The sequence below is a fragment of the Nannospalax galili genome, unplaced genomic scaffold (genome assembly GCF_000622305.1).
Source record: "Nannospalax galili isolate Female #2095 unplaced genomic scaffold, S.galili_v1.0 scaffold251, whole genome shotgun sequence".
NCBI lineage: Eukaryota > Metazoa > Chordata > Mammalia > Rodentia > Spalacidae > Nannospalax > Nannospalax galili.
Window position 1 is genome coordinate 1,609,145 of NW_008329576.1, and position 10,512 is coordinate 1,619,656.

Here is a 10,512-nt window from a genome sequence, read left to right on the forward strand (position 1 = left end):
GAATGGAGATATTTTCCAATACAGACAGAAAGAATGAGAAAGCCTAAGCAAATGATGAAGGTCTGTATAGGTTTTTTATGATTTATAAAGGATGAGACAAAGAATATATACATAATCTTAAAATTTCTAAGGTCATAGTTTAGTCAACTAGTTTAAAGAACAAAATATAGCTCTAGTCAAGATTTATCTGAGAATTATTTGGTTTTTCACCCAAGCTTTATCTACATAGCACATGGTAATTAAAAGTACCAGACTGGTTGGGCATGGTAGCGCACGCCTTTAATCCCAGCACTTGGGCGGCAGAGGCAGGCAGATCTTTGAGTTCAAGGCCAGCCTGGTCTACATAGTGAGTTCCAGGACAGCTGGGGCTACAGGGAGATCCTTTCTCAAAAAGACAAAAAAAAAAAAGTGCCAGACTGGTGGAACTAACCTTATTGGATGTTTAACAGCCATACTTTAAGGCCTATACTAATATGGTCAGAGGGATTTAAAGACAGTTTTTGCCCCTTGCCCTCCAAGGTCCACCAAGTTCCAGGGGACTATGGAACATCTCTCAAAATGTCCTATAAATGTGGTGAGTCACTTGTCCTCTTGTTCAGGGAGGACATGGAGACCCCACGAGATGGATTTGAACCAGTGTCCAGTATACAAGGAGGAGGGTCAACTCAGAGGAAATATCTCATTCATGCTTCCAAGTGAAGCCAGACATGTTCGAACAAGACCTTTGACTTATCTTCACATAGATGGAACTGGTAAAAGAAAGGAGCCAGGAGCTCCTCCCAAGCCCATGTGACCCCTGAGGAACAGATCCTCAGATGACCTTAAGTGTAAAAATAAATTGATTTATTTGGGCCAACTGTATGGTCTTAAACACCCAAAAGGAAAGTATAACCAAAGAGTAGAGAAAATTTTCATCTGCTACACATCTGAGAGAGGATTAACATACAGAATATACAAAGAGCTCAAAAAAGAAAGAAATAAAATAAACAACCTCATATGTGGCTCCTAGCACCAAATCCTTTTAAATCCCAGGTCCTTTTAATCAGGTGATGCTATACAGCAGCCCCTTCTATATGAAATAACTACCACCATCACGTCTTCAGCTGATCCTGATTACTAAACATAGTCACAATTCAGCTTGTTGATGGTTGTGCTCATTCACTAAAGGAGTGCCAAGCAGGGTGACTGGACCCTCACCTGAGTATCCAGCCACTATTCCCAGCCAGCTAGTTCAGCCTTGGAAGGCAAAAGAAAATGAGTGAGGAGGAACCCAATAGATGCTTTTGAAAGCCCTTGTCAAGAAATTCCAATGGACTCTCATATGAACATTTGAAAACTGTCTTGTTCTTTTTTCTAGTTCCCTGTTTAGAACTTGTAATGCTAATTACTCTTGCCTTTACTTCCCCTTCAGGGCTCCTAGTCACCAGTCAAGGACTTTCTTTTCCCCCTAGAGATTAAGAGTTATCCAATTTGGGAGTCTTTTAGATAGACCCACTGAAGGGGTACTCCAAATGCCTCACCCTGCGTCCTGTTCAGCATGGAAAAAGCCACAGCGGTCTGCGTCCCTATTCCCTATTGGCAATTTGGGTAACCCCTTCAGAGGATGCTGTGATAAGAATGAGGTAGGAATTGGCTAGCAGTTAGGGTAAAAAGACCCCAAAGAAATGTAGCCAGTTTCTTGGCTAAAAGTTAAAATGTCCTTGGGCCTGTTAGCAACATACTCTGTTCCAAAGGCCAAAAACGTCAAAAGTATTTAGGGGGCTGAGCGTGGTGGCGGAAGCCTTTAATCCCAGCACTTGGGAGGCAGAGGCAGGTGGATCTTTGTGCGTTGGCAATTTGGGTAACCCGTTCAGAGGATGGCATAATATGAATAAGAGGTAGGAAATGGCCAGGCAGTAAGGGTAAAAATACTCCAAAGAAATGTATCCAGTTTCTGTGCTAAAAGGCAACATGTCCTTGAGCCTATTAACAACATACTCTATCCCAAAGGCCAAAAATATCAAAAGTATTTGGGAGCTTGTATCTAGTCCTTAAAAGATTTTAGGGTTACCTCGAGAATTTTGGAGGGGAGGGAGTGGGCATGGATTTGATCAAAACACCTTATATGCATGGTGAAATTCTCAATAAAGTTTTTGTAAAAGTTAAAAAAAAAGCCTGTTATTTGGTAAATTGAAAAAAAAAATTTTTTTTTTGAGACAGGGTCTCATAGTCTAGACTAGCCTTGAATTGATCTTCCTGCCTCTATCTCCCAAATGTCAGACTCTATGTAGCTGGCTTTTTGTTTTGAGAGTCTGGCTTTGTAGCCCCAGCTCATCTGGAACTTAAGGCCATCTTCCTGCTTCAGCCTGGAAGCTGGGATTATAAGCATGCACCCATACACCAGCTTTACATTTCTAAGTTGTGCTAAGACACAGTAAAATGAAAAGCAGCCAGCCAGTGACTAGACCTGTGACAATCCAGGCAAAGGTGATGTCAAGGACAGCAGTGCCAGGGGAGACCTGGAGGCTTCAGAAGCCATCTCAGAGAAAGAAACACCAGGATTTGGTGACTGAATGTTAGGGAATTCTGAGGCCTGGATGACAGTGGTATTAATCTACATTAGTCATGTAGGAAGAATCTAAGGTCACAACTGAAGCTCTATTTGCTATTCAGGTCAAAACCTTTTTAAGCAAAGTGGCCGTAGGAATGCAAATGTACATAACATTAATGCAACTCCTGCTACAAGCATCACAAGAAATCATCTAGGGGTAGGACTGAAACAGATTGTTGGTCTTGCAAATTAGGAGGTCCAGTGGAGAATTAGGGAAAATAGAGTGAGTAGACTGCAGTGCATTAAGAGTGGGAATGAAACTGGGTGTGGTGGCATATGCCTAGAATCCTAGCACTTGGACAATGGAGGCAGGATGACCATGAGTTCAAGTTCAACTTCTGCTACATAATGAGCTTAAGGCCAGCCTGAGCTACATGAGAATCTGTAGCAAAAAATGGGAGCCAAACCAAAAAGTAGGAATGGGGTTAGGGATGTAGACCAGAGCTAAAGGGCTTACTTAGCCACATATGGGACTCTGGGATTGATCCCAGGATGCACACTTGCTCTTCTAATGTGCAGAGGTTGGAAAGCTAAAGACACTATTTCTCTTACTTCCCTGTACTCAGCTAGTTTTTTTAAAAAAATATTTCTTGTGGTGCTATGGATTAAACTCAGCAACTCAGACATTCTAGATATGTGTCTTATCACTGAGCTCCATCTCCAGCTCCTAGGTAGTTTAAAAACTGCCTGAATTAAGTTCAGGCAGGGTGCAGGGAATGTGCCTGGGAAGGCAGCAGAGAGAGAGATGGTACACTTCTTTGTTTGGTGCCTGTGGAGCGGCTTCCTGACTATAGCAGAAGCTTCCTAAAAGTAGCAAGTGGTGGCAGATCCCTTAGTAATGTTTAGAATAATTTATAGAACTCTGGAGTTTATTTCTTCAGCCTTCCACACAATTCTGTGACCTGTGTAGCATCCTTATAACAAGTCTTTTATTGCTTAAACTATTTGAAATGGATTCTGTTCTCTGCAACCAAACCCTGACTGACAAAGGAGGATGGGGTTTATCTTTTTTTTTTAAATTTTAAAATATTTTATTTATTATTTTTATTTTACATGTATGCATGTATTGTGTGCATGTAGGTAAGTGCACCCGTGTCATGCAATGCCTGCGGAGGTCAGAAGAGGCTGTCGGATCCCCTGGGACTGGAGTTATGGACAGTTGTCAGCTGCCATGTGGGAGATGGGACTTGAACCTGGGTCTGATGCAAGAACAACCAGTGTTCTTAACCACTGAGACATCTCTCCAGCCCTGGGGGTGTTATCTTTTAAAAGAATGTAGCTAGCATTTTTGTAGCTGAAAGAGGTAAAGAAAATAAGAGTTAAGGTGAAGAGTAGAGAGTAACTTATGGAGGATACTAGCGGTTTCAAGAAGCCGAGTGGTAGCATGCCTTCAACATGGCCCCATGGAATTTGTGCTCCTGTCAAGTCCCCTTCCATAAGGAAAAAGGTTAGAGTGTCACCAAAAGCATATTGTAAAATGAGGGAGTAAAAGGTGTAAAATTTTCACCTTTGAAGTGAAATCATTAAAGAATTTACAGCTTCCACCTTACAGACTCTAGGAGAAATCAGTTGGCATACCCTGAAGTCTTTCAAAACAGGCTGTGCAGAGTCCCTGAGGTGTGGGGAGGAAGTGGGCACTTCTACCAACAACTAACACTGACCTGCCAGACACTAAACCATTTAGCATCAAATTCTCACCCAGGTCAGTCAAATCTTTAGAAACTGCTGCTCTGGGTAAATTCTGATCACAACCACAAGAAAGAACCCCCTCCCCCAAGTCAAGATGACTCAGCTAAATCACTACTGAATTCTTGACCCATAGAAACTTAGGGTCTACCATTGTTTTAATCTACTGTATTTGAGAGGAGTTTGTTATACAGTAATAGATACTAATAGATACACTAGCCTTAAGGAAGAAGTATTTCTGAGCTAAAGGAAAAGAGATGATTGGGGGGAGAGGCAGGCAGATCTCTGAGTTCAAGGCCAGCCTGGTCTACATAGTGAGTTCTAGGCCAGCTGGCTACAGGGAGACCGTTTCAAAAAGACCAAACCAAAAACAACAACAAAAAAAAGAAGAGATAAAGAGATGTCGTATGAGTTGATCACTAGTATCCTATCAAGAGAGTCAGAGGCAAAGTCATCTGCTAAACGTGGAGGATGGGAAGTGGACTACAAAGTTGAGAATAGTTGTTTTTTCTTCTTTTTCTTGAGACAGGGTCTCCCTGCAGCCCCAGCTGGCCTGGAAATGACTATGTAGACCAGGCTGGCCTCAACCTTGGAGCGATCCATTCGCCTGCTTCTGCCTCCAGAGTGCTGGAATTACAGCTACCACATGCAGCTGAGAATAGTTTTTTTTGAGGCAGTCTCACTATATAGGCCAGGCTGGCCTCAAACTCCCATTGATCCTCTTGTCTCAGTATTGTGAATGCTAAGATCACAGGCATGGACCACAATCCCTGGCTGAGGAGAATAATAAAAGAGTTGCAACAGTCATCAAATCTGAAAAAGCTAAACGGGAAAGAATGTCTGAGTTTAGAAATCATACATAGGCAGTGGAGTCAGGTGGCGTGTTTGGTATTTTCTATATCAACCCTACAAAGAATAGATTAAAAGATGGTGTGTTTCACTTGACTTGGGCATTAGTGAAGCAGGCAGTAGAGGTACAAGGGGTCAAGAGAATTAAGGATGCTGGTTTGGCTACAGAAGTAACTATGATGGGATTCAAGCTGACAGGTATGGAAATGAGTTCAGAAGGAAATGCAGCCTGAGAAAGAAATTGAATGCAGAATAAAAAATTAGGGAAGCAGGAGGGTAGAGAAACCAAAAGCAGTAGTTAGAGACCAGAAGTCCCAGGTTCTGGTTAAAACTCACTATTAACAAACTATATTCTTAGCAAAGAACAAAATTTCAGGACTTTTTCACCTGAATTAAAACATGTCACACACTGACAGCAGAGATTTGCCTCTAGCAAGCATTCTGTAACTTAACATTTAAAAAGTGCCTTATGAAATATTTGTATTTAGTACAATCATATGAAGCCTAATAAACACTGAGAAGGGCTGGGGATATAGCTCAGTGGTCCAGTGCTAGGTTCAATTCCTAGCACTGGGAAAACAAGAAAATCCCCCAAGGAACTCAGCACCTAATTTATCAGACTACTGCTAAAATCCTTTGTTTATTTTCAATCCCATCATGCTGACTGCCCCCTAAGGAGAAGACCACTATTGAAAATTGTGTTTATCACACTCTCTCCTCTTTGAAAAAGGTCATGTTCCACATCTACACAGGGTCTGTTTCTTTACGTGTAAGATAAAACTTTGGATTAAGTGTTTTCTAAGCGCCCTTTCAGCTCTATTTGAGCTGTAACAGGCGAACATCAAACTCACCTGGTGGAACAGTATCAATGCTTATTTTTCAGGAGTTTTCACAAAGCTAAAACTCTTCTGTCAAAATCTCCAATTCAACAAAAGGATACCTCAATGGAACTTCTAATCTCAAGATCAGATTTCCATCACTTTCAATTTGCATGCCTGCTATGAAGATCCAGAGAAAATTGTCACAAGGAGCTGTCCAATAAAAGACCTCAAACCCAAGGCCAGGAGTTGAAGGTCATCCTTAGCTACCTATGGAATTTGAGGCTAGCTTCAGATACTGAGACTCTGCTTTAAATCAAAACAAAATGAAAACCAAAACAAAACATAAAAGCAAAATGCTATCACCTCACTTCTGGCCTGTTCTGGAGCTTAGTATAAATTATAAAAGACAGCTGAAGACTCTTGAGAATGCAATAGAGACTGCATACACTTTGTCAGAGAGGCTCACACAACAGCCACTCCTGTCTCCCCTGAAAGAGTGCTGCAGAGCATCATTTGAAGTTACATTTAAATATTTTCCCTCTTCAGTTCAGGTACAGCTACTGGGAGAGCTAAGCCTCACTTATCATCAACATTTGTTTATTCCTGGAGAGAACATTTTCAAGTCACAATGGCACTTCTAGAACCCTTGCAGAGCAAGTAAATCTTGCAAGAGAATTCTCTCTGTGGCAAAGTATGTAGAACTCAAGAACTGAAGAGGGGTTAGCTCTTTAAATAAGCTGTTAATATTCCTGCTTTAGCTTTTTTTTTTTTTGTCTTTTTGAGACAGGGTCTCCCTGTAGTCCTAGCTGACCTGAACTCACTATATAGACCAGGCTGGCCTTGAACTCACAAGGATCCGCCTGCCTCTGCCTCCTGAGTGCTGGGACCAAAAGCGTGCACCAGCATACCTGACTGCTTTAGCTTTAACTGTAACACTTGATTTGAATAGAAACTGAGGCAAACATTTAAGTAATTTACCCTCCCCTTCACACCCCCGAAGGAAGCCAATCCTCTGAAAAAGGTTCCCAGGATAAGAAGGTCCCAAAGATAAGCTGTCTCCCAATTTCTGACAAACATTTCCAGCAAACTAAATCTAGACTAATGAGTCCTAGGCCCAATAAAAATTGTAAGCAGTCTGTTAATGCTTGTGAACCTGATAAAATGGTAGCTTTACTCATCAGTTTGCTAAAAAACAGGTCTGTCTATTTTGTGAGCTACCAAAATTAACCCAGGCAAGTGTTCATCTACAGGGAGTGTGACTCACATTATCAAAGGCCAGATGTTTTGTGAACAAAGAGCACGTTGTTCCAAAATAGTGAGATGGCCTGGGGATAAGATCACTTGTTGCTCTTCCACAGGACCTGAGTTTGAATCCCAGCATGTAAGGCAGCTCACAAGTACCTGTAATTCCAGCTCCAGGGGATCTAATGCCCTCTTCTGGTCTCCTTGGGTACACACACACACACAAACAAAACACCAAGAAACCCCAAAAAAGTAAGCTAGGATTTTTTTTTTTTTAAATAGGGTCACATGTACCCAAGGCTGGCCTTGAACTCACTATATAGCTGAGGATGGCCTTGAACTCACTATCCTCCTGCCTTCACCTTCTGAGTGCTGGGATTATAGGCATGTGCCACTAGCTTAGGGTACATACTGAGATACTATCTCAAAAAACCTAAACCAAACCAAATAGTATTCAGGAGTTGACAGTAACAGACATTTCTGCTGTAATCCCATACCTGGGAGGGTTGATGCAGGAGGATGGAGAGTTTGAGGCTTATGTAATGAGGCCCTGACTCAAAACAAATAATAAATTTTCAGTGCTGGCGATCAACCCAGGGCTTTGTGTACATTAGGTAAGCACTCTACCAACTGAGCCATACCTCCAGCCCACATCTAGGACTTTTCATAATGAAGAATATTAGTAAGCTTGCCTTACTCCTTTAGATACTTAAAAACACCAACTATTTTCTTTCTCCCTTCTGTTTTTGTCCCCCCCCAATAAGAATTCACTATGTAGACCAGGTTGCCTTCAAATTTGAGGCAATCTTACTGTCTCAGTTTTCCAAGGGCTGAGATTATATAAGGCACCATATCCAGAGCTGCATTGCCATAAGACTCATATCTCTATTATTTTTCCAAAACTAGTTAAGAGTTCTTGGCTGAAGTGTAGTATGCATTATTTTGTCACCACTAAAACCAAATCAAAGAGTTTTATATTTTCCACTAATGTGACTACTTTAAAACAAAGCTGTAGTGGGGTACTGATTAGTGCATAAACGTAACTTGCTAGAATTAAGGATGCATGCCTGTTCTATTTCCTTCTTAATATTCTGCCACATTCTCTAGAAGAAATACTCTATTACTTAAGATCACACGGTACAAGAAACAGTACTGCACTGGCACCTATTTTAAACCAGTTTTTAGAGCTGGAACTAAAACAGGACAAAGTTCTGATGATTGGGAGAGAATATCTTGTGTCAACTCTTGCAAAGGAGCACAAGGAGGAGGTCCACATGGACACCGCCCTCCCACCCCAACACAAACACCACTTGAAATGATTTGTTACTGTGCTTCCTCTAAGACCCCTTCATGCTACATAGTTGTTTGCTTGTTTTTTGTTGTTTTTGAGACAGGGTCTCCTTGTAGCTGGCCTAGAATTTGACCAGGCTTCTGCTCTCCATTTCAATGAGATATGCCTGCCTCTGCTGGTCTGCTGGGGTAAGAGTGTATGCTACCACACCCAGCCATGCTAGGTTTTTGGTTTTGTTTTTTTTTCCTGTCTGTCTTTTTGAGACAGGCTGGCCTGAACTCAGAGATCCACGTGCCTCTGCCTCCCTAGTGCTGTGATTTAAGGCATGTGCCACCACGCCCAGTTCATGCTAGTTTTAAAACCAAGATAAACTGAACCTGAAAACAACCAAAAACTGCTCTGGAAGAGCTTGGAATGCAGCTGGATTGTAGTGGTATAGTACATATTTAGTGCATGTAAAGTCCTGGGCTCAATCTCTAGCACCACAGGAAAAAAACAAAACGCCTAAAAAACTAGTCTAGGATTTCTTACCCACTTCTCCATGTCTATGTTGAGATTTTTGTCTGGTTTGAGCTTGTATAGGACTTGTGCATGTTGTTACCACTGCTCTGAGTTCATATGAATAACTGATGAGCTGACTAGCTGTCTGGAAAACTCTGTTTTCCTCTGGTCATTCACCTCCTCTGGCTCTCATAATTTTTCAGCCTCCTCTTCTGAAATGATCCCTGAGCCTTGGGAGGCAGAGGTTTGAAATAGGTAACCCATACAGGGATAAGCACTGGTGGCCTCTTGTTCTTTGCACATTGGCCATTTGATGGCTGCTGGGAGGAGGAAAGAGTTTCTTACAGGGATGGGACTCTTGGTGGGCCCAATGGATGAACCTACATTGAAGGGCATTTAAAGACACAAATCAGACTCTACAGGCTGTATTATATGTATGAGAGTACATTAAATTGGGTGGCGGGGCAGTGGGGGAAGGAGTGGATAGGGGAGGGGATCTAAATACCATTAAACTATACTGTATGAAAATCACAAAAATTCAATTAAAAAAATTGCTCTGGAGTCAGATGTGGTAGCTCCTAGCCTAGGGAGACTGAGGCAGAGGGACTGCCATGAGTTCCAGGATAGCCTGGCCTATACAGTGAGACCCTGTCTTAAAAAAAGAAAGAGCCATGCTGGGTGTGGTGGTGCACACCTTTGATCCCAGCAGAGGCAGGTGTGTTGGGGGACCCTGCTGCTAAGGTTGTAGTCCTCCATGTCCAGATAGCTCTAAGGGGCTCGGTGCTATATGGAAGGACCCCCTTTCTCAGGGGGGGGGGGGGGGGGGAGGCTCCTGCTCTCTGCCTGACTTACCTGGAAAGTGCCACCAAGCACGGATGCCTGACCTTATTTGGAACATGACCTTTGGCATAGTGACCTGCAATAAAACCCCCAGGTTTTTTCTATATGATAATTAGGCATTGCCCTACAGTTGGATGATAGGATCCCCCTGCTACATTAAATAAAGCACACTATGAACACCTATCAGCTGAGGCTTTGGCTGCTGCCTCCACACTATATTTTCCTTAACCACCACTGAATAAATGGAGCTGTTATCACCGAGTCTGGAGCTGTATCACTGAATCTGGAGCTGTATCACTGAATCTGCCTCTCCGGAAGGGCTTTCTTCCGTCAGTGCTCACTGGCCGTTCTGACCCCATTCGTCCATCCCGACCCCATTCGTTGCTTCTGCGCCCTTTGTTCTCGTGGATCAGTGGCCAACAACCCACGAGGGGAGGGAGAGACACCATACAGGTAGATCTCTGTGAGTTCAAGGCCAGCCTGGTCTACATAATGAGTTCCATGCCAGCTGGATCTGCAGGGAGACCCTGTCTCAAAAAGACCGGGGGAAAAAAAAAGCCAGAGATGTAGCTCACTGGTAAGAGTGTTTACCTAGCAAACATGTGGCCCTGGGTTTGATCCCTAGCACCTCACACTGGGCAGGTATTGTAATTCCCGTACTTGGATCATAAATTCAACATCATCCTGAGATA